Genomic DNA, 6301 nt, shown 5'->3' with positions numbered 1-6301 from the left:
AGTGAAGTACAAGTATTATTACCATGAAAGCAATACAGAATGCTCTCTTTCCCCAAGGCTTAGCCAAGGACTCAGAAAAGCAACAACTCCACATATCAAGGACAAGACAGAATAGTATTAATGTAAACAAAAATAAGCCCATGGTTCTATCTACATTTTTTTCATACTTGTTTAGCAACACAAACTAAACCCCTTCATATTTCATGAACTACCTCTGTCAACCACTCCACTGTGGTGTTAAAAATTAGATATGGTGGGCCATCTCCCACCAATTTCAGGAAAGTATTTCACACACTTGTATGCCTAACAGGTCTGAAAAATATGACATACTACAAAGCTGGGATTGCCACATGTTTATTCCTGCCCTTTAATCCGTCTTTCCATTTTCCATGATACATCTCATTTCTTAGGCTATATATTAAGTCATTTCTCTCCCTTACTTGGCCCATCTTCAGCTAGGTGTGTAAACTTGGTGTCCGATTTAAGGTGTACAAGTTGTCCCATTGTCTTAATGATTCTGAATCATACATTTAAAGTTAGCTTTGTGCTTGAGGGTACGGCCTTGTGAACATGTAACAGTGAGGCATTCAAGGGTGTGGATTTACAGGACACCAGCTACTTTGCAATAACTGCACAGATAAACACCCTTCGCCTGCTGGTAAATGCAAAGTAGGTTAGCCCAGAGAGAGAATCTCAGCGAAGATCACCTCTGCCCCCGCTACAATTGCTTCTGCTGCCATTCCCTGAATACTGGTCCTTTTGACAGTCTGTCCCCAGCAGTGACACTGTGCCCAGAAATAAACATGATAGTTGCACACAGAGGCATCACCACCTCCTGCACCTCCAACGCGATTCACTGCCAAAAACAGTTCAAAGTGTACTTTTTTTTTTTTTTAAAATACACCCCAAAATCTTGCAAACAGAAGTCATATTTAAGAGACTTTGTCTCCCTTGTTGCATTACAGCTTCAGCTGGCTTACTTAAATGTTTATACGATAGGATATATTCTTTGCTGAGTCTTTGTTACGTATCACACATATATAAGTGCTCTAATTCTTGAGCCCCTCTGTTTCCCTCTGCTGGTTAAAAATGTTTAGCCGGGGGGAGCAGGGAGGGTGGGAAAGGGCAGGCAATTCCTCGAATAATTCTCAGGGTCAAATCAGGTACCCTGTGTGGGAGGAGGGGGCAGAGGGGACAGACCTCACAAGTACTGTATACCAATGGTTGCTGCCCCGGTGTATATATATATATATATATATATATATATATAAAATAAACATAAATATATTTCTGAGAGATTATAGGCATTGTTACACCATGTATATACTTCATAGGGTCCTGAGAAGAGTTTATCAGCTGTACTGAAATTCCTGCATACTTTATCATCTGGGCAAGCATCCCAGTGCCCGTGTTGTCTCCTGCTAGAGTCTCTTTGGAGTATCAGAGGTTCCCAGGAACATTCCCAGAAGCTTTTAGCTCAGCAGGAGTCACTGCCAAGTTGAGCGGTTTCTTCAAGTCCCTTGTAAGCAATTCTCCTGAAAACTGCAGAAGACAAACTTGCAGGCTCTACAACAGTCCCTAAAAGGCTCAACTTGTTCAGGAGTCATTGTCTGGCCTCCAAAAACATTTATCTGAATGAAGACACATTTATCTCAGCCTTGCACACATTTAAGGTCTCTCCAGTGAGATCACAAAATCTGCGTGTAGCTGGAAATGAAAGACTTCTCATGGAAGCTTTTCCTTTGGTAATTTCCTAAAATCTTTTCTTAATATTCTAATAATCCCTCAGATCCCTAAATGAGGATCAGCACCCCTTTCCTGTTCGAACTAGATGCTCAGGTCAGTTCTATGAGGCCAAATTTCCTCCCTAGGCAGTTTACAATGTAGGCACTCAGGTTATGTTGTCTGCAGTAAGTGAGGCAGTGAAACACTCCATTATTTGTCATATCTCTCAGAACAGTTACCCTCTGAGAAAAGACTGCATTTCTGAGGCCAGCTGATTTTTCAGAAATAGCAAACCATCAGTGGGGCAAAAAGGTAGATTTCACCAAAGGTGAAATAACATTGTTTTCTTATTTTAGCCTGCAAAAATTATAATTTCCCAAAAACAAAATGAAAGAAAAAAATTCCACCGGCCACCAAGCCCTTTTCATTCCTGAAGAACCCGCTATTCCCCATTTATTTTGCTTTGTAAGAATTTGCCTATCTTTTACATGTTAGCATTTATAATGCTTCTTACTAGCCAAAATGTTAATTGTGTGACTTAAGTTCCAATATATTGCTTCCTTTGAACCTGCTACTCTTGTAGTAGCACTTTCCCTTGACAGCACATTGAATTCATGCAGGTCATTAGGTCATCAGTTCCTAAATTTCCTATAGTACTCAGAGCTTCAATGAACAGAAAGATGAGCATGAAGCATTTGCCAGCTTGAAATCCCTGCTACCTGGACAACAGACCGAAAATTGGTTTTTTTAAATTATTTCAAGATTCCAAACTCTGAATGGCTGGCTGTATAATTAAAATTGGGAATGGTAAAATATACTGAAAATACATTTACCATTAAAATGTATCACCTGTTAGTTGTTTTACTTCAAACTCTGTAACTCTGTGGTGTTACTACTTTCTTTTCTTTGATGTTTGTTCCTTTTAAGCTAACACTGAAGAATTTCGCTCTCACCCACCGTGGTTATCAAGCTGTGGTTTGTCAGCATTGTCAGTATTTATGATACACAACTCTCTTCTGCTCTTTCCAGCTTTGGGGAATTAATACCTTGTATGCATTGATTAATAGCCCTTCTTTATTGATATTCCTTTTAGGAGAGTTAGGAATGTCCACCACATAATCATCTCCATCACTTAGAAACACTGCTCGTGTGTTCTATAGCTCTTGTGTAGGGACGCTTGGTATGTAAATACTCTCCTTAAGCTTCATCTTTTGTTTCAAGGATAAAACAAACAAAACAATAACAAAACCTCCTTTATTTTGCATGCTGGAAGCACATGCCATTAATATTAATTAATTTATTTATTTAAAGTTGGTAAAAGAATTCGCTCTTAGGCTGGGAATGTGACTGCCAAGTTTCCTGCCTGCAATTTGTTACAGCTCAGTAGTAAACTCCTAAAAATAGGAATCTGAAATGGAAATAGTGACAGGCCTTTTAACTACGCTATAATAAGCAGGGTGTTTTATCCTGCATACTGTACGTCGTTACACAATGGCAGCCTATCATAAGGTGCACGGAAAACAAACAGGGTCTCTTTAGATCGTTCTCCTGGCTAAAACTGGGCAGACAGAGGAAGCAAAACAGGCTGAAAAGACAAAAGACTAGAAGGTCAAGAACACCACACCCAGACCTAAGCCCTTCTGTTACACAGCAGAGCACAAGAATCTTAGAGAACTTGCACTTGAATAAATTGACTTTGATCAGCTTGCCATGAAAAAAAGAGCTGTAGTTTGCCATACTGCTAAAGGAGCTAAGGAAGGACATTTCCCTGTAAGTCTTAAGCTGCAAATTAACGTACCCAGACCTGCCCTGTTATGCAGAGCAAAGCTCCAGAAAGTATGTTTCTTGTAAATGTTTCTTATCTGCCTATAACAGTATGTTCTATGTAATTCTGCACATATAAAGCACATCAACATTAAAGCTGGATTGCATACTAGCTTTCAAGTGACAGTTGTAAAATGTAATTTTTCAGAGATGCTGAGCATCTGGAGTCCTAACAAGTCAGCTGAGTTCCTCCAGATTTACACCTGTGTAAATGCCAGCAGTACCGCATCTTTGTGAAAATACTACTATTGCTTTTAACAAGGTATTTGGCAAACAGCAAAAGAACTGAATCATATGTGCAAAACAGAACAGAGTATCTGGGACTTGAACTGAGCCCTTCTGGTTTGTAGCACACATGCTTAAATGCCATATATTGAACTGCCACATCATGTCTATTTTTACTAATTGAGTTTACTTGTGTTTGGGCACTGTACCAGCTACTCAGCAAGTCCAGGAGATTAATGTAAAAGCCTCTCTGCATTTAGACAGTATAGGCATTCTAGATTTACAGCTGCTTATTTTGAGGGTGGCTGACTGCTGATCCTCATGTCTTTGAGTAACAGATGGTTTTCTGAGCTGCACTGATAATGAAAATGATGTAATTTGCCTCTTTACAGTAGAATAAAGCAGAGAGACAGAATAAAAGAAAAAGTAATATATTCACCTTCTACAAACAGCATACCTTAGTACACAGATGGATGGGGAGGGATGGGGGAAGCCCAGTCAAAACTCAAGGCTATCAATAGTACTGGAAATACACACGAGTTAAAACTTGCATAAAATAACCCATACTGATATGGACCGTGAAAGCATTGGCCCCTGTAATGTTAGAATTTATAGCTTTAATCTTCTTAAAAGCTGCATGGCTCTTCTCACATGTGGGGAAAACAGATTTGATGTTTCTGAGATTAAAACTACTGAGCTGAACTTTGCTTGTTATTGGCCAGAAGCACTTGGAAACCTAATAAAGCATTCCATTAAAATCTTGGCATTTTAGTAACACAAAAGAAATAGGCTTCTCAAAATGTGAGTCCAAGGCAAAAGGACACTTTTGGTGGGGGGGGAGGGAAGATCGTGGAATTTGGATTTTAACAAAGTTTGCAATGACTTAAAAATACATCAAAGGACAGGCAAGGTAGAATGGAACAATAAATGCTTGATGGAACCAGCAATGCGCAAAACTTTTTGTTATTTAAACTTTATTACATTTGAAGACACTTTTTCATGTTCTTTTAAACCTCATACTTTTGAGTAGCTGGAAAAAGTACAACACGCATCACTGACTAGCTGTGTGGTCTCTAACAGGTAATGTAAGGCCTGATTTCTTAAAATTATGAGGATCCACAACCACAGCTGAGATCAACATGGGCTACTAGTATTCTGGGCTTTAAATGATCAGCTTTACTCAAAAAAAAAAAAAAAGGGCTCCCTAAGGCTGGCTAGGCTACAACTTCAGGTGCACAGGAAGCCTATAGTGAACACAGTTATGCACTTATAATCAGTTTATGATTTGATTTGATCTACGACGATGCAACTAATGTTTCTTTAGAAAGAGGCATAATACTGGTGGTGATGGTATGATCTATGAGTTCAAAGCTGTAGCATGACTGAACAAGGTTTATGATCTTATCAGTAGTGCTAAAACCTTGTACAATACCATCTGGGCAAATGGGATGAGAAATGCCTGGTGCCAGCTCCATTGTCGAGAACCCTTGCTTGCCTTCACCGAGGTACAGTGAAAAGAAGACTCATAAACTACTGCTTTTACTGTTCTCTGCAGGCTAACAAGCAGACAGAAATAAAGACTTATAATCAAATATAAAGGAAGTAAAGCTCCATAACCAGCCTGAAATATGACAGGTCTCTTGCTAGGGTTCACTGAAGAGGTTTGGAGTTTTGTCAAAAGGCAAACAACATTGATTCTAATGTGCTATGAAACTGTCTGGTCCTCTCTGTACCCCGTGGAAGGTATGCTAGAATTTGCCTGGGTATGGTTACAGCTAAATCAGATCTTCCACTGACAGTCTACTTATAAATTGCCCTGTAGAATCAGAAAGTATGTAGGCTATCTTCTGGAAAACTTGTACTTAAAACCATGGGAAGCCTGTAGTGATAATCAGATAACAATCAAATACTTACAGATTTTAGCCTGGATTTTACCCTACCCAGAAAGTCAGAGTGTTGAACCTGGATCCAACAGCTGGTGTTAATGAGTTCTACACAAGTTCACCCCGCTGTAGGTGACCGCACAGAGTTCACTTGTGCAATTCTACTTTCTGCCCTTTCCACAGAAATTCACCCTTACACAGCTGAACGTTACCGGGGCCTCATAAACTGGCTGCTAACGTGGCTGGCGTGGTTTAGTTTTTGTGGCACTAACATATGAAGAGCTATCTACTGTAACAGATGCTCTTTCACAGTGCAAAATAACAGCACTCAGACTTAAACTGTAAATTACAAACAATCCCTCTCTAACTACAAAATGAATACGCAGAGTGGGGAGCCTTGTCAACTAAGATATTAGTAAATCAGGTTGAGGAAGACAAATTATTCACTAAAGCTAAATGTGATGGTTTTAGTCTAGGCCTTCCTTGGTGACCAGTTTGTAACCAAGGAAGGAGCCAAGTACCCAGTATTCCACACAATTTTTACGTAAACCAGAGTATAAATAAGTCAGAGATTAGAGACCTCGCTCTCTTCTCTTCCGGCGAGGTCTGGGAACAGTGGGTCCCTGCGTTGGTCTCGCTTATCT

General features: G+C 39.7%; 1 protein-coding gene across 2 annotated transcripts in view; it reads right to left on the bottom strand.

Moving 5' to 3' along the window:
• ATXN1 (ataxin 1) overlaps window positions 1–6301 on the bottom strand; it is a 274252-nt gene that overhangs the window by 223241 nt on the left and 44710 nt on the right. Inside the window, exon 2 of one of the 2 annotated variants that reach the window (XM_027898442.1) lies at window positions 6105–6109. The exons of the other annotated variant lie outside the window; for it this stretch is intronic. The gene's annotated coding sequence lies outside the window, so the exon portion shown is untranslated. The remainder of the gene's footprint in view (window positions 1–6104; window positions 6110–6301) is intronic. 2 annotated transcript variants of the gene reach the window in all.

The sequence above is a fragment of the Empidonax traillii genome, unplaced genomic scaffold, assembly GCF_003031625.1.
Source record: "Empidonax traillii isolate 1590-97213 ecotype Southwest subspecies unplaced genomic scaffold, ASM303162v1 scaffold597:size822913, whole genome shotgun sequence".
NCBI lineage: Eukaryota > Metazoa > Chordata > Aves > Passeriformes > Tyrannidae > Empidonax > Empidonax traillii.
This window is presented reverse-complemented; position numbering and strand designations above follow the sequence as displayed.